General features: G+C 40.8%; 1 protein-coding gene and 1 pseudogene across 3 annotated transcripts in view; both read right to left on the bottom strand.

Annotated features, from left to right (window-relative positions):
• Positions 1–18,405, bottom strand: part of SH3KBP1 (SH3 domain containing kinase binding protein 1) — a 404,653-nt gene that overhangs the window by 367,792 nt on the left and 18,456 nt on the right. The window lies entirely within an intron of this gene.
• On the bottom strand, positions 9,253–17,460 carry LOC143671605 (histone-binding protein RBBP4-like; annotated as a pseudogene).

Raw genomic sequence — 18,405 nt, 5'->3', positions numbered from 1 at the left:
TAATCTTCCTCTTTTCTGGAAAAGCATTAGTAAGGGGGAAAAAAAAGAGAACAGTACATTTTCCTGCCTATCTCAAGTTGCCAATCAAACATTTACAAGTAAGGATTTGGCTTATTTTTAGACAAAAATGATTTACTAGAAATGATACATCATATAATCAGTTTTATACAAAAGCCTTCAACAAAAAAGCCTAGATGGCCATAGAAATTTATGCGTAGCTGCAAATTGGCTGCCCATGAACCTCTTTTGGAGGAGGGAACAAATGAAATGTAAACCTCCAAGAAAGACTAACCAAACTGTGGTCCAGTCACACAATGGGCTACTACTCAGCAATTAAAAAGGAGTGAACTACTGATACACGCAACAATAGGAATAAACCTCAACAACAGTCCCCCTTCATTCAGCATATTTACTCAAAAGAGTGCTGTTTTAGTTTGTAAAAGCTGCTGGAATGTAATATTCCAGAAACCGGAATGGCTTTTAAAAAGGGAAACTTATTAAGTTGCAAATTTACAGTTCTAAGGCTGTAAAAATGTCCAAATTAAGGTAAGGCTATAAAAATGTCCAAACTAAGGCATCTAGGTAAAGATACCTCCATTTAAGAAAGCCGATGACATTCATGGTTTCTCTCTCAGCTGGAAAGGCACATGGCGACATCAGCTAGCTTTCTCTCCAGGCTTCTTCAACAGCTTCCCCAAGGGCGTTTTCTTTATACATTTCCAAAGGTCTCTGGCTCTGTGGGCTCAGTTGGTTCTAAAGCTTTTTCCAAAATGGTTCCCTCTTAAAAGGCTCCCGTAAGCAACCCCAACTTCAATGTGGGGAGACACATCTTCATGGAAACAATAAAAAAAGATCCCACCCAGCAACACTGAATGAGGATTAAAGAGCACAGCTTTTCTGGGGTACATAATAGCTTCAAACCGGCGTAAGTGCCAACTGTATGAGGCTCCAGAACAGGCAAAACAAATCTACGGTGAAAAATATCAGAACAGTGGTTGCTGGGAGGAGCAGAAAGCAGTGAGAATGAAGTACTTTCTTGGGGGTGGGGTGGGAGGAGAACCATATATTTCTTAAAATTCTTTATATTTTTTTTTTTTTTTTTTTTTTAAAGGAAAGACAGAGAGAAGGAAGGAAGGAAGGAAGAAAGGGAAACATCTTTAAACATTTTCTTGTTTTTATTGTATTCCGTTTCTTTGTTTTTGTTACATGGGCTGGGGCCGGGAATCGAACCGAGGTCCTCCGGCATAGCAGGCAAGCACTTTGCCCGCTGAGCCACCGCGGCCCGCCCAAATTCTTTATATTTTTAATTTCCATTTCAGGTCAAGGTGCAAATATATCATCAGGCTCCTGTTTGATTTTCTATAATTTATTTTAAGACACTTAAAAGCAAAAGCAGTATATTATGTAGGTGTGCTTTAATCTCTACCCTAAATGTGGTCAGTTAACACTGGAAGTACCCAAATCAGAAATAAATACTCCAGGGTTGGTGGTGAATATATGAAAGACAGACTCAGAGGTCACTGGTGCCAGAGTTTGTTAACTAACACAATGAAAATGAATGATGGCTCCCTGCTCTATGGTTGAATGAAAATATTGTACTGGCATCTTCAACCCCACAGAAGATTCTAGGGAGACCAGTAGTCAGCCCCCTTTGGAGAGGGGACCCAGGACAATGTCAGGACCCATGGTGGACCATTAAAGGGGGATCCTGTCCTACCCTCTGACGGTTCACTGAATCCTGCTGCTGGAATACTGGCCTATCTGCCTGAGTGCCTCTTTCGTGCAAGGGGCTTGGCCAGAGAGTGTGAGCTTTGCCAAGCTTAAAGACAGGTTATTGGGCTCTCTCTGGGTCTGCTTGCTAACAAGTGTCTGAAAGAGTGGCCACAAGCAGTCCGAGACTTGCTTTCAGTGTAACATACCTTCTGGATGTGAAATGTGGGAAAGAACCCACAAGACTCCCACCTATCTCTGTCTCCCAAAAGAACTTGATAAGTATCTAAAGCCCAAACCAGTTTAGGGCAGTTCACAGCAGATTATTTCTTAGGATTCCTGAGAACATTTAAGGTTCTGTGAGCATTTGCCAGCAGGGATCTACTTTCTGCAAAGTGGAACTCTCCAGGAACAAGGTTGCAGGCTGGGCTACTACTCTCTCCAGCAAGAACAGGTTTGGCAGTGACAAGCTTCACCTGGGACACCTGAGATGCTGAGCCTCTCAGGGTTTCATGGCTGGAGTAACCTGTATATCCAAAAGGTCATCGAAAAGAAGCCACCTGATTCCATTTATAGGAAATGTCCAAAACAGACAAATCGATAGAGGCGGACAGTAGATTGGTGGTTGTCTAGGGCTGAGGGGAATGGGGAATGACAGCTTAATAGGTACAGGGTTTCCATTTGGGGTGATGAAAATGTTCTAGAATTAGATAGCAGTTATGGTTGCACAACACTGTGAATAAAATGTACTAAATGCCAAGAAATCGCACACTTTAACATGCTTAAAAGGTCAATTTTATGTTACGTGTATTTTACCATGTAAGAAGAATTTAAATTTTAAAAGGTGATCAAATTTATTTGAGTCTCTAAACTGATTCAACAGTGAAATTAATCACAAAGCACTTGAACAAAAAAAAAAGCTCATGTTTTTATTTTCTCTGGGGCCAGATGTAATCAACCCCATCTTCTATTTTCTTTCTCCCAAGGGGCAGACTTGTCTACCATTTCCTGTTCTCATCCCCCTGCTTCCTCATTCCTCTCTTGAGGTCAGCCCAGCTGCTACCACCCATCCTAACTCCCTGCTCCTCTTCAGTGCCATCCCTAGGCCCCAGCAGCCCTAGAAGAACAACCCACAGTAAGAGTCCCACCAGAATCACCAAAACTCCAGGGTGGCCCTACAAAGGAACAAGGTATCTGACAAACTTCATGGTCCACTGGTCTGAGAGAAACCTCCTTCTCAACTTCCTCAAGCTCTGCAAAGATGGAAGCTGACTTCCACACCACCTACCACCAAAACAACTGCCCCTTTAGCCCTACCCGACATAGTGATCTAGAAAAACAAAGTCCCTGGTAACCTCATACCTGATGTGGTAGGCAGAATAATTGCCCCTAAAAATGCTCACTTCCTAAACCCCAGAGCCTGTGAATACATGCCAAAGGAGAATCAAGGTTGTAGATGACATTAAGGTTGCTAATCAGCTGACCTTAAAATGAGAAGGGAGCCTGGCCTATGCAGGTGAGCCTAATGTAATCACAAAGTAGGGGAGGGTATAAGGGAGGGTCAGAGTGAAGCAACATGAAAGGGACTTTACCTATTGCAGGCTTTGAAGATAGAGGAAGGGGACAATAAACCAAGGGATGTGTGTGACTTCTAGAACACAGAAAAGGTAAGGAAATGGATTCTCCCCAAGAGCCTCCAGAAAGGAATGCTGACACCTTGATTTTAGCCCAGCATTCTGACTTCCAGAACTGTTAGGTGAATAAATTTGCAGTGTTTTTAAGCCACTGAATTTGTGGTAATTTGTTACAACAGCCATAGGAAACTAATACACCTAGTTATCAAATACTACAGTAACTTGTTTCAGACCTCATGAATAAGTGATTCTCACTAAAGTAAAAGTATCTACCCAAAGTTTGCAAGACTTTCAAGTCGCCTCCCTTAAAGGCACAACTTCATGCCACCACTCTGTTAGTACTTATCTCCAAAGAAATTGGTGCCAAGGGGCAAAAAACACACGTGATTTTATGTCTCAGTGCAAGTTCTAAATAGAACACTTTCCCTGTGCCATTTTTATAAGGTATCTGCTTGACACAGATCTTTAAAAAGAAAACCCACTCGAAGTTATTTCTGTAATCGAAGGTGGGCAAGAATGGGGATAGTAAAATGAGACTATTACTTATGAAATGAGCAATGGAAGTTATCCTTCTTATTTTTCATTTCACACATCAATTTGCAAGTAAGTACAGCAATGACAATTTCCGTTTCAGACCACCCAAAATCCAAAATGCAGGGAGTAGGAGCCTGTTTTATGCCAATCTGTTCTTTTGGTTATTTGTTTGACTTGTGCCATAAACTTGCAGAAAGCCAGAATTCACCTTTTTTTAATGTATTTCCTTGTGGTAGGTATCTTAAATCCACAGTGAAACAGAATCCTCCTTAATGGAAGGTAGGGGTAGAGAAAGGGAACCACGTAGAAGTCAGCACTCCATATTTCAATACACATGGATTCTTTTCCCAACTAGCTAGAAGTGAAGGTTAAACCTTAACAGTATCCAACTGACAAAAGCCTTGCTCAGTGATTCCTATTACCTAGGCTTGCAAGTATTTAGGAATGACTAAGGCCAGCCTAAAACTAAAAAGCAAAGATTTCCAATGCCAGAACGGTGGGGACATTGAAGCTCTATTTTTAGCCAGTCTCAGTTACCTGTGAAGCAGCATATGGCTCCTATAACTCTCCAAAGCATTAAAGCATTAAAAGATTGAAGTGCTTGTGATACGTGGGCTGGTCCCCAAATGAGTGTACCCACACTGACAAAGGCAGACATTCAAATCAACCCAACCAGCTTCCAAAGGGACCTGCCATCACGCTACAATCTTTTAACCATTAGCAATGGTTAAAATATTAAGTCAAATGACAGAGGAGTTTCTACTACCAATTTATGATACTGAAGACTTCACAATTTTAACAGGAGGCATTTTCTAAGCAATTAACTCCCTAGCGGGGAAGAAAAGGATCCTGAAGCAAAACACAAGGGACTGGTTCAGACTAAAGTTAAAGTACTGCAAGAGGGAAAAAGAAGAAAAACATCTTGCGTCGCTGGACATGAAAGGGGCCAGTGACACTTCCCTAAAATGCAGGGTGAGAACCCTGCAGAAACAAGTGCTTTGACTCCCTTATCTCAAATCTACTCTGCCCAACCCAGGGCACATGCATGTGCTGTATCCATACCCAGGAGGAAGTGTAGCAAGCCTGAGAGCTTACTACAACTAAGAAAGATAAAGTCGAAGATTTCTTCTGTGGTGTACCCGTTGCAGGGACACTTCGGAGAGGATGGGCAAACAAACTAGCCCACAATTGCCCTAACAAAATAGTACAAGCTTTGCAAGGTGCCATTCATTGGTCTTTCCTTGACAAGCTCAATGCAAAAGAAATGTCTGTTCATGTCTAATCAAGAGCCACAGGAAGATCCTCGTGTCAGTAGAAGCGGTCCAGGCACAAATGCTGTTATAATGCCAACAACTATTCTTTTGCCCCCAAAGCTCTCCAGAAGAGATGGCCATGGTCTTTGCCTTGGCACTGGGGAAACTGCAATTCAAAGAGCATCATTTGTGGTGGAGCTTCCTGAACCAGTACATTCCCTCTCCTCAAGTATCTATGTCAGGAAGCATCCAAGTTGGGGACAGGGAGGAAGGGAGGAAAGAGAAGAGGTGATGATATCTGGCTACAACAAACTGGATTCCCTTGCGTTTTCTGCTGGAAATAAATAAGCAAAGATAAGATGTCTCATGATTGCCCCCTTGAAAATAAGTAACTCATCCCCAACTGGTAGTTTCTTTCAGTTTATAACTATAAATTCCAGGAAAGTGAAACTGCAACTTCAGTGTAAATGAATTATTTCAGTCAAGCATGTTATTCTCTTCCACCTCCTAAGCAAGAATTTGTCAGCTAGAGGCTGAGAGCCAAGACTGCCCAAGCCAGGGCTGGGGATGGCATGGAGGGAAAAGACAGGCAAAGACTTAGCAGAGCCCAAGGAGGGGAGGGAGGCAATGGAAAGGGGCCAAAGATGGTGCTGCTAGAACCAGCAAAGGATTAATGAGTCTTGCTGGCTACTATTGTTTCTTAAGTCATGGCCACAGAAAGTTTTTACTACCTTTTATATATAAATGGGTGCACATAAATTGGATAAATTATCAACTTTATCCCCCATTATCAGAAGGAAGAGGAAGCAATTATTTGCAGAAGAAAAACCGAAGATGGGCAATGGTGGCACAGTGGCAGAGTTCTAGCCTACCATGCCAGGGGGTTCGATACCAGGTGCCTGCCCATGCCAAAAAAAAAAAAAAAAAGAAAAACCAAAGAAGATTCCTAAAACAAGCTGCCAGCTAGAGTAGATGGGGGTGTAGGGAGACCCAGCATAGAAATCAGGTGAGGCCCAGCTGCTCCCTGCAGTCTAAAGGGGTTGGGAAAACTTTCCCTGGTTTTACTTATCTCTCCCCCACCCCTAAAAGACATCCCTGATTGGGGTTATTCAGAACTCTCCAGTCATGCTGTGCCTTTAAATATGTTTTCCTGCCACTGAAGGTCTACCACCTGGGTGCTCCTGACAGAAAAAAATCAATTTTAAAATAGCTCCCAAGGTGCAGGGTCTCCTTTGCCACATGTCCAGCATGAAGCCCACATATGGTTTTAGCAGCCAATGTCAATGACAACACCAGTCTAAAGAAAACTCAGCATTTAATTAATAAATAAATTTAAAAAAAGAAAACTCAGCAGACTGGTGGTGTTTGGGTGTACAAATTAAAGCTCAGATGAGTGGGAAGCGCCTGGGACATAACGAACTATTGGTGTTGTTCACTGACGGGCCAGCAGGCACATGGGAAGACTAAGGTTATCAGATGGAAAAGCAACATACTAACCCTGCTGGGTGTGACTAAAACGTGCTAAAAAGAGCAGCCTGGAGTCAAGTACTAAACAGCATTTTCACCTAGATGTTCCCCTGGTCCTTAAGACTTGCAATTTTCAGCAACTTAGAGAATGGTTTAGCCCTAGCAGACTGTCAAGGAGGGTACAATCTGGTTGTACTTTCAGGAGAGAATTCAAGCTCTTATGGTTAAGGATGTCTGAAGGCTAATTCAGAGGCCTACTGGGGCAAAGAAGGTACACAAGGGGGTAAAGGGAGTTGAGGACAACAGCATGAGCCTGATCATCTCTAGCAACTGATGATCAGCGACAACTCATGTCTGGGAGGCAATAGCGAGTGTTGTAGAGCATGGCAAACCAAACCCCACCTACCCATCTGAACAGAGCAACCACAACTGCAGCCAGACAGCAAACACCAGCCTGATGCTTAAGAGCAGCCAGGAATCTAGAATGTTACATGATATGAAATCTCAGTCTGATTTTCAACATCAGCAATTCCAGATTCACAAAACACCATGGGTCACTTGGGAAACAGCTGGTGCAGCTCTCATAGCTCCTAACAATCCTAAGATTATTTTCACATTGAGTTTCAAGGACATCCCCCCACAGCAAAGACCATTCCCACAACCTCACTACTAGTATGCCTAGTCTTCTCAGCAACCACTCTCAATTCACACAAATGAATCCAGCATTCCATTTTAATATCTTCTGAATTTGTCAGAGGGACGGGCAGTCATTTCTTTTTATTTACTTTATACATTCTGACAAAAGAAAAAATATATAACTTCAGATCATACAAATTGGGTTATTTTACAAAAATTCTGCTTCTCTATCAACATTTATGCAAATATTCAGTCTTCCTCCAAAGGGACAAATTCAGAGACTAACAAAGAATAGATGTCACCATAGTTCTTACAATCATGCTGTACCAGTTTAAAACTGTCATGTACCCCAGAAAAGCCATGTTCTTTAATACTCATTCAATATTGTTGGGTGGGATCTCTAATTAAGTTGTTTCCATGGAGATGTGACCCACCTAAATGTGGGTGGGGCCTTTTGATTAGGTGGTTTCCATGGAGAAGTGTCTCCACCCATTCAAGGTAGGGTCACTTACTGGAGTCCTTTAAGAAGGAACCATTTTGGAAAAAGCTTTACAGCTAACACAGGCAGGGACATTTTGGAGCTGAGGAAAGAAAACATCCTGTGTGAAGCTGTTTGAAACAAGAAGCTAAAGACCCCAGCAGATGCCAGCCACATGCCTTCCCAGATGACAGAGGTGTTCCAGACCCATCGGCCTTTCTTAAGCCAAGTGGTCAAATGCCTACGTTTGGAAATTTTCATGGCCTTAGAACTGTAAACTTACAACTTAATAATTCCCTTTTTAAAAGCTATTCCATTTCTGGTATATTGTATTCTGGGAACTTTAACAAACTAAAACAGATTTTGGTACCAGAAGTGGGGTGCTGCAGTTTGCAAATACCAAACATGTTGGACCAGCTTTATAAATGGATAACTGGAAGAGTTGTGAGGATTTTGAAAGAAAAGGCCTAGAATGCTATGAAGAGCTTGTTGACAGAAATATGGACTCTAAGGATACCTCTGATAAGGCCTTAGACAGAAATGATGCATGTGTCATTGCAAACTGGAAGGAAGGTGATCCTTGTTTTAAAGTGGCAGCGAATTTAGCCAAATTGTGTCCTGATTTTTTTTAATGTAGAAAAGCAATTTATTCCATTATAAGCACGTACACAGTTAGTCATGGAGAGCAACAAATCTATTGGCAAAACAGGTCACCCAAAAGGGAGATGGGATCAAACTAGTGGTCAAGAACTAACTCCTAAAAAGGGGGAGAGGCAAACTCTTATCCAGGATTAATTTTAATTAATATTAAAAACAAATATCAGCATTTGAGTCATTCTTCTTAACTGGACAGTCTACCTGTGGCATAACTGTCAAGTAAAAACATACATCTTTACAACTTGGTGGTCCCAAGTTTTAAAAAACAACCATTTCACAGAAAGGAAAGAAATAATACGAAAAAGCTCAAGAAATATACTAATGAGCAAAAATATTTTGGGAAAGAGGAACACGTAAAATGAAGTTTTGACTTAACTGAAGAAACTGAGAGGGGGCGGGTCTATGTAGGAAAATGTGCATCCTGGAAAGTCAGGTATGACATTTTATAGTAGGAATCTATATAACTTGAATCTCTTCCCTACTTCCTGAATAAACACATCCTGCAATATTATACTTCTTGGCTCAGATGCCCACCCAATGTGACTCTATTCCTTATCCACTCTAACCGTAAGTCCAAAAAACTTGGAATATAGCATAAGAAGAAAAGTGACCACACACATATATTTCCCTTTCTGTGCCTACTTCAGACCTGGGTTTGATTCTAAAAAATTTCTGAAGAAAATTTAAATATAAGTTTGTGGGTTTGCTGAATCAAGTCCCCCAGTTAATAGTTAGAAAACACCCAATGTCTGGGCTAATGGCATTGTTGATGATAAACAATAGAGGGATAACCAAACAAAGTCCATATCTCAAAACCAGTGTTACATCAATCTCAGGATTCAGAGGAAAAAGGGGGAGTTTAAAATCATGAGTGCAGACATATCTAAGATCCTTATCCTTCTGGATCCACACTTCTTTCAGGGTCTTAATCATTATAAATGTTCTCTGCCATCTGCCACTCTTACATGATATTTGTTCTGATATAGAACAAATCACCAAAGGTTCACTGGGATTCCAGGAGAAATCAGGTATCTTGGCAGTGTGACACCATGAATAAACAACAACTCTGGTAGCCCATCTTTGGCATCTTCTGGAGATTGTTCCTCTCCAATTTTGCTTAAATTAAATTTTGTTTTATTTAAATCCCAGACATTCAGTGGACAATCAGTACCACTGGAAGCCAAATAGTTTCATCGTGAGGTGAAACTATTCTTCTTTTTTTTTTTATTAATTAAAAAAAATTAACTAACACAACATTTAGAAATCATTCCATTCTACATATGCAATAAGTAATTCTTAATATCATCACATAGATGTATGATCATCATTTCTTAGTACATTTGCATCGATTTAGGAAAAGAACTAGCAAAACAACAGAAAAACATATAGAATGATAATATAGAGAAAAAAAAAATAATAATAAAAATAAAAACTAAAAAATATATATAAAAAAGAAAAAAAGGAAAAAGAAAAAAACACAAACAAAAAAAATTATAGCTCAGATGCAGCTTCAGCAGTGTTTTAACATAATTACATTACAATTAGGTAGTATTGTGCTGTCCATTTTTGAGTTTTTGTATCTAGTCCTGTTGCACAGTCTGTATCCCTTCAGCTCCAATTACCCATTATCTTACCCTGTTTCTAACTCCTGCTGGACTCTGTTACCAATGACATATTCCAAGTTTATTCTCGAATGCCGGTTCACATCAGTGGGACCATACAGTATTTGTCTTTTAGTTTTTGGCTAGACTCACTCAGCATAATGTTCCCTAGGTTCATCCATGTTATTACATGCTTCATAAGTTTATCCTGTCTTAAAGCTGCATAACATTCCATCGTATGTATATACCACAGTTTGTTTAGCCACTCGTCTATTGATGGACATTTTAGCTGTTTCCATCTCTTTGCAATTGTAAATAATGCTGCTATAAACATTGGTGTGCAAATGTCCGTTTGTGTCTTTGCCCTTAAGTCCTTTGAGTAGATACCCAGCAATGGTATTGCTGGGTCGTATGGCAATTCTATATTCAGCTTTTTGAGGAACCGCCAAACTCCCTTCCACAGTGGTTGCACCCTTTGACATTCCCACCAACAGTGGATAAGTGTGCCTCTTTCTCTGCATTCTCTCCAGCACTTGTCATTTTCTGTTTTGTTGATAATGGCCATTCTGGTGGGTGTGAGATGATATCTCATTGTGGTTTTGATTTGCATTTCTCTCATGGCCAGGGACACTGAGCATCTCTTCATGTGCCTTTTGGCCATTTGTATTTCCTCTTCTGTGAGGTGTCTGTTCAAGTCTTTTTCCCATTTTGTAATTGGGTTGGCTGTCTTTTTGTTGTTGAGTTGAACAATCTCTTTATAAATTCTGGATACTAGACCTTTATCTGATATGTCGTTTCCAAATATTGTCTCCCATTGTGTAGGCTGTCTTTCTACTTTCTTGATGAAGTTCTTTGATGCACAAAAGTGTTTAATTTTGAGGAGCTCCCATTTATTTATTTCTTTCTTCAGTGCTCCTGCTTTAGGTTTAAGGTCCATAAAACCGCCTCCAATTGCAAGTTTCATAAGATATCTCCCTACATTTTCCTCTAACTGTTTTATAGTCTTAGACCTAATGTTTAGATCTTTGATCCATTTTCAGTTAACTTTTGTATAGGGTGTGAGATACAGGTCCTCTTTCATTCTTTTGCATATGGATATCCAGTTCTCTAGGCACCATTTATTGAAGAGACTGTTCTGTCCCAGGTGAGTTGGCTTAACTGCCTTATCAAAGATCAAATGTCCATAGATGAGAGGGTCTATATCTGAGCACTCTATTTGATTCCATTGGTTGATATATCTATCTTTATGCCAATACCATGCTGTTTTGACCACTGTGGCTTCATAATATGGCTTAAAGTCCGGCAGCGTGAGACCTCCAGCTTCGTTTTTTTTCCTCAAGATACTTTTAGCAATTTGGGGCACCCTGCCCTTCCAGATAAATTTGCTTATTGGTTTTTCTATTTCTGAAAAATAAGTTGTTGGGATTTTGATTGGTATTGCATTGAATCTGTAAATCAATTTAGGTAGGATTGACATCTTAACTATATTTAGTCTTCCAATCGATGAACACAGTATGCCCTTCCATCTATTTAGGTCTTCTGTGATTTCTTTTAGCAGTTTTTTGTAGTTTTCTTTGTATAGGTTTTTTGTCTCTTTAGTTAAATTTATTCCTAAGTATTTTATTCTTTTAGTTGCAATTATAAATGGAATTCGTTTCTTGATTTCCCCCTCAGCTTGTTCATTGCTAGTGTATAGAAATGCTACAAATTTTTGAATGTTGACCTTGTAACCTGCTACTTTGCTGTACTCATTTATTAGCTCTAGTAGTTTTGTTGTGGATTTTTCCGGGTTTTCAACGTATAGTATCATATCGTCTGAAAACAGTGATAGTTTTACTTCTTCCTTTCCAATTCTGATGCCTTGTATTTCTTTTTCTTGTCTAATTGCTCTGGCTAGAACCTCCAACGCGATGTTGAATAATAGTGGTGATAATGGACATCCTTGTCTTGTTCCTGATCTTAGGGGGAAAGTTTTCAGTTTTTCCCCATTGAGGATGATATTAGCTGTGGGTTTTTCATATATTCCCTCTATCATTTTAAGGAAGTTCCCTTGTATTCCTATCTTTTGAAGTGTTTTCAACAGGAAAGGATGTTGAATCTTGTCAAATGCCTTCTCTGCATCAATTGAGATGATCATGTGATTTTTCTGCTTTGATTTGTTGATATGGTGTATTACATTAATTGATTTTCTTATGTTGAACCATCCTTGCATACCTGGGATGAATTCTACTTGGTCATGATGTATAATTCTTTTAATGTGTTGTTGGATTCAATTTGCTAGAATTTTGTTGAGGATTTTTGCATCTATATTCATTAGAGAGATTGGTCTGTAGTTTTCTTTTTTTTGTAATATCTTTGCCTGGTTTTGGTATGAGGGTGACGTTGGCTTCATAGAATGAATTAGGTAGCTTTCCCTCCACTTCGATTTTTTTGAAGAGTTTGAGCAGAGTTGGTACTAATTCTTTCTGGAATGTTTGGTAGAATTCACATGTGAAGCCGTCTGGTCCTGGACTTTTCTTTTTGGGAAGCTTTTGAATGACTGATTCAATTTCTTTACTTGTGGTTGGTTTGTTGAGGTCATCTATTTCTTCTTGAGTCAAAGTTGGTTGTTCATGCCTTTTCAGGAACCCGTTCATTTCATCTAAATTGTTGTATTTATTAGCGTAAAGTTGTTCATAGTATCCTGTTATTGCCTCCTTTATTTCTGTGAGGTCAGTGGTTATGTCTCCTCTTCCATTTCTGATCTTATTTATTTGCGTCCTCTCTCTTCTTCCTTTTGTCAATCTTGCTAAGGGCCCATCAATCTTGTTGATTTTCTCATAGAACCAACTTCTGATCTTATTGATTTTCTCTATTGTTTTCATGTTTTCAATTTCATTTATTTCTGCTCTAATCTTTGTTATTTCTTTCCTTTTGCTTGCTTTGGGGTTAGTTTGCTGTTCTTTCTCCAATTCTTCCAAGTGGACAGTTAATTCCTGAATTTTTGCCTTTTCTTCTTTTCTGATATAGGCATTTAGGGCAATAAATTTCCCTCTTAGCACTGCCTTTGCTATGTCCCATAGGTTTTGATATGTTGTGTTAATTAGTAAAAATTAGAAGTATTTACTAATTTCTCTTGCAATTTCTTCCTTGACCCACTCGTTGTTTAAGAGTGTGTTGTTGAGCCTCCATGTATTTGTGAATTTTCTGGCACTCTGCCTATTATTGATTTCCAACTTCATTCCTTTATGATCCGAGAAAGTGTTGTGTGTGATTTCAATCTTTTTAAATTTGTTAAGACTTGCTTTGTGACCCAGCATATGGTCTATCTTTGAGAATGATCCATGAGCACTTGAGAAAAAGGTGTATCCTGCTGTTGTGGGGTGTAATGTCCTATAAATGTCTGTTAAATCTAGCTCATTTATTGTAATATTCAAATTCTCTATTTCTTTATTGATCCTCTGTCTAGATGTTCTGTCCATTGATGAGAGTGGTGAATTGAAGTCTCCAACTATTATGGTATATGTGTCTATTTCCCTTTTCAGTGATTGTAGTGTATTCCTCATGTATTTTGGGGCATTCTGGTTCGGTGCATAAATATTTATGATTGTTATGTCTTCTTGTTTAATTGTTCCTTTTATTAGTAGATAGTATCCTTCTTTGTCTCTTTTAACTGTTTTACATTTGAAGTCTAATTTGTTGGATATTAGTATAGCTACTCCTGCTCTTTTCTGGTTGTTATTTGCATGAAATATCTTTTCCCAACCTTTCACTTTCAACCTATGTTTATCTTTGGGTCTAAGATGTGTTTCCTGTAGACAGCATATAGAAGGATCCTGTTTTTTAATCCATTCTGCCAGTCTATGTCTTTTGATTGGGGAATTCAGTCCATTAACATTTAGTGTTATTACTGTTTGGATAATATTTTCCTCTACCATTTTGTCTTTTGTATTATATATATCATATCTGATTTTCCTTCTTTCTACACTCTTCTCCATACCTCTTTCTTCTGTCTTTTCGTATCTGACTCTAGTGCTCCCTTTAGTATTTCTTGCAGAGCTGGTCTCTTGGTCACAAATTCTCTCAGTGACTTTTTGTCTGAAAATGTTTTAATTTCTCCCTCATTTTTGAAGGACAATTTTGCTGGATATAGAAGTCTTGGTTGGCAGTTTTTCTCTTTTAGTAATTTAAATATATCATCCCACTGTCTTCAAGCTTCCATGGTCTCCGCTGAGAAATCTACACACAGTCCTATTGGGTTTCCCTTGTATGTGATGGATTGTTTTTCTATTGCTGCTTTCAAGATCCTCTCTTTCTCTTTGACCTCTGACATTCTAACTAGTAAGTGTCTTGGAGAATGCCTATTTGGGTCTATTCTCTTTGGGGTGCGTTGTACTTCTTGGATCTGCAATTTTAGGTCTTTCATAAGAGTTGGGAAATTTTCAGTGATAATTTCCTCCATCAGTCTTTCTCCTCCTTTTCCCTTCTCTTCTCCTTCTGGGACAACCACAACACGTATATTTGTGCGCTTCATATTATCATTCAGTTCCCTGATCCCCTGCTCAAATTTTTCCATTCTTTTCCCTATAGTTTCTGTTTCTTTTTGGAATTCAGATGTTCCATCCTCCAGTTCACTAATTCTAGCCTCTGTCTCTTTAAATCTACCATTGTAGGTATCCATTGTTTTTTCCATCTTTTCTACTTTGTCCTTCAATCCCATAAGTTCTGTGATTTGTTTTTTCACGCTTTCTATTTCTTCTTTTTGTTCAGCCCATGTCTTCTTCATGTCCTCCCTCAATTTATTGATTTGGCTTTTGAAGAGGTTTTCCATTTCTGTTCATATATTCAGAATTAGTTGTCTCAACTCCTGTATCTCATTTGAACTATTGGTTTGTTCCTTTGACTGGGCCATATCTTCAATTTTCCTGGCGTGATCCGTTATTTTTTGCTGGCGTCTAGGCATTTAATCAGATTTCCCTGGGTGTGGGACCCAGCAGGTTGAAAGATTTTCCTGTGAAATCTCTGGGCTCTGTTTTTCTTATCCTGCCCAGTATGTGGCACTCGTCTCTCTGCGGGTCCCACCAGTAAAAGATGCTGTGGCTCCTTTAACTTTGGAAGACTCTCGCTGTGGGGGAGGGTTGCCAGCTGAAGCAGCTTGGGGGAGTGCCGATCCAAATCTCCCAGCCGGCCCGGGAATCCGCGCGTGGGGGGGGGGGCGCCAGCGCCGCGGCTTGGAGGAGTGCCGATTCAAATCTCCAAGTCGGCCCAGGAATCCGCACGTGGGGGGGCGCCAGCCTCTGCTGCTTGGGGGAGTGCCGATCCAAATCTCCCAACTGGCCCGGGAAGCCAAGCGTGGCAGAGGGCGCCGGCCGCCGCGGCTTGGGGGAGTGCCGATCCAAAGTTCCCAGCCGGACCGGGAAGCCACGTGTGTGGAAGGGACTCCGGTCGCTGGCCTCCGTGGCTTGGGGGACCTCCGATCCAAATCTCCCAGCCGGCCCGGGAAGGAGGGAGGGAGGGGCTCCGGCCGCCAGCCGCCACAGCCCGGGGAAGCGCACGCCCCTCGGGGATCTCACCGCAGCGGATTCTCCCAGCCGGTTCAGCCGTTCCAGAATGGGGTATGCTGTCTTTTTGGTCTCTGTCGTGGCTCCGGGAGCTGTTCTGTACTGTTTCTGTTTCTTTAGTAGCTGTTCTGGAGGAGGAACTAAGATCCGCGCGTCTTACTAAGCTGCCATCTTCTCCGGAAATCACCTTCTCTTTTTAAAAGACATTTGTAATAATTGCTAAGGTAGAATTTGGGAAAATTTGGTATTGGTGACCACTAAACCTAGAATATTTCAACTTTATGTGATTCAAAGGAATGTATCTTGAGTTTCAGATTTCTCAGATCCCACAAGGAAGCAGTTTTGTCAGCTGATCCTGTAGTAAGAATGAACTCACTATCAGGACTGAAAGACCCTAATCCTAACCCTAACCCTTCACTTCAGCAGTGTGAGCATCAACTGAGTGGCTTGGTTTGGAAGAATTATTTGAATGAATATCCAAGATCATAACTTTCTAATCATCAGCAACTGACCCAGAGACTCATGAAGCAGATGCCAGGAAACATCTACTACAGTTGTGGCCCTGTGTAGATGGTCTTCACATCCACCACTTTTCCTTCCTTTGGAACAGCATTGATGTCCCATAAGCAAATGATATGGTCATCTGAAGCACTATGTAAGTACCCACTGAGATTTGGGTTCAAAGAAAGCCCATAGCCTCCCTTCTGATGTCCGTGAAGACACAAGTTTGCATTCTCCAGATGGGTCTGGTTTAGAAGGGTGTTTCGTGTAGTCAAAAACAAGAACATTACTGGATAGAGTCTTTGATGCAATGATGCAAGGGTTCTGGGACATATAACAGGCCCTGTTCACTTCTCATTCATGGTTGATCTGGATTTTTATTTCAATTCTTCCACTAACTGAGCCAAAACCTCCAAATTCTCCTTTCTCACTATCGTAGCATGATGCATCAAACTGAGCATCATCATTACGGAGCTGCACACTGGCTATTACAGGATGGTTCTGTTCATGTCATCCAACATGTGACAGGACACATCAGGACAAGTCAATAAATGTTGAAATCTTTTCCTTCTGGTCTGGTTACATCTGGAAGCCACTGTGCAGTGAGGCTGGGCCACTCCAGAGCATGGGTCATGACCAAATCATAAAGAAAAGGAGTTTCTTTTTCCATATTTTGTACTCCTCATTGATCACATGTTCTTCCACTGCGTCATCAAAGGCTGTGTCCTTGTCGGCCATGGTGGACAGGCAAGAGGTGGGTTTCAGAGAGTTGAGCATTGCAGGAAGCCATGTGCCGATTTTGCATGGAAGCTAGAATTTAAAAGTGGTAAGCTGTGGTACTTAGCTGAAAAGACTTCCAATCTAAATGTGGAAAATGCAGCTTGGCTTCTTCTTGCAGCATATAGTGAAATGCAGCAGGAAAGAGATAAGCTGAGAACTGAAATTTGGTTACAAAGATACCAGAAACTGATGGTCTGGAAAACTCTGGGCTTCCAGAAAGGGAGACCCCAAAGAATAATGCCCCATGTGAAGAATTAGCCAAACATGAACCAGTTAGCCAATTCCGCAAAAACTAGGATTGGAGATGGAGTTATCCAAGAAGAATTTGTGGCAAGTCCTATTGTCTGCTGGTTATGATCCTTGCATACTTCATAGAAAACCAAGAAGAGTGTTGTGGGATCTGTTTAAATGGAACCACTGCCAATCTTGACTAAAAGGAACGGAAAATGGACAAAATGATGGAAAAATAACTCCAAAGGCATAACCATGAAAGCTAAGGTCTGAAGCCAAGAAACCTCAGGCCAGGAGAGCAGACCTGCCCATGCACTTGGAGAGGGTAAGTCTGCACCAAAGGCAGAGAGCAGGCTTCTACTTCAATGTTCAGAAAGAGTTTCAGTGCCACAGGCCTCAGATAAGGTGGAGCACATAAACCAGGGAATGGGGGGACCTTGGCGATTGTTCCATTGTACTGGAGGGGTTGAAGGTGTGCCTGGGAGATGGCAGAGAGCTTGGGTGGTGCCCTAATGCTTGGAGAGGGTGGAGCCGAGAAAAAGGTGGTCTCCCCACAATGAGCCCCAGTTTTAGAACCCTAGCATCTGGAGACAGCAAAGCCACTGCATAGGCCCTTGGAAAGGGTAGGACTGCTGCTTTCTAAAGCCCCGAGGATAAATGACTCTCAGACGTTGAAATCTAATAGAGTTTGCCTTGCAGGTTTTTGGAATTTTTTCATTTCAGCGACCCCTGTGCTCCTTCCAATTTCTCCCTATGAAAATGGAAGTATTTATCCTATGATTGTCTCTCCTTTGAATATTAACAGCAGATAACTTGTTCTTTTAAGACTTTCAGGTCCACAGCCAGAGGAGAATTTTGCCTTAGGACAGACCACGCCTGTAACTGATTTTGATTAGATTTTATACTGTTCCTGACTTTGTACTGTATTTGTATTGTTACTGGGGAAAGCTTCAGAGTCAACAGAGCTGACACAGGCAGAGATGTTTGGAGATGAAGAAAGAAAACGCCCCCAGAGAAGCTGTTTGAAATAAGAAGCTAAAGCTAAAAGCTGTTTGAAATAAGAAGCTTATAAGGGCCTGGACAAGGGCCCTTATAAGGGAAACAGAGAGGCACAGCAGACGCCAGCCATGTGCCTTCCCAGCTGACAGAGGTGTTCCAGACCTCTTGGACTTTCTTGAGCCAAGGTATCTTTCCATGGGTACCTTAGTCTGGACATTTTTATAGCCTTAGAACTGTGAACTTGCAACTTAACAAATTCCCTTTTTAAAAGCTATTCCACTTCTAATATGTTGCACTCTGGCAGCTTTAACAAACTAAAACTCATACCTTCTCTCTCCCATGCCAAACACACACATACGTGCACAAAACAGATAAACATGCAAG

Source organism: Tamandua tetradactyla, chromosome X (assembly GCF_023851605.1).
Source record: "Tamandua tetradactyla isolate mTamTet1 chromosome X, mTamTet1.pri, whole genome shotgun sequence".
Lineage (NCBI taxonomy): Eukaryota > Metazoa > Chordata > Mammalia > Pilosa > Myrmecophagidae > Tamandua > Tamandua tetradactyla.
The sequence above is the reverse complement of the archived record's forward strand: the minus strand, read 5'-3'. Positions and strand labels throughout refer to the sequence as shown.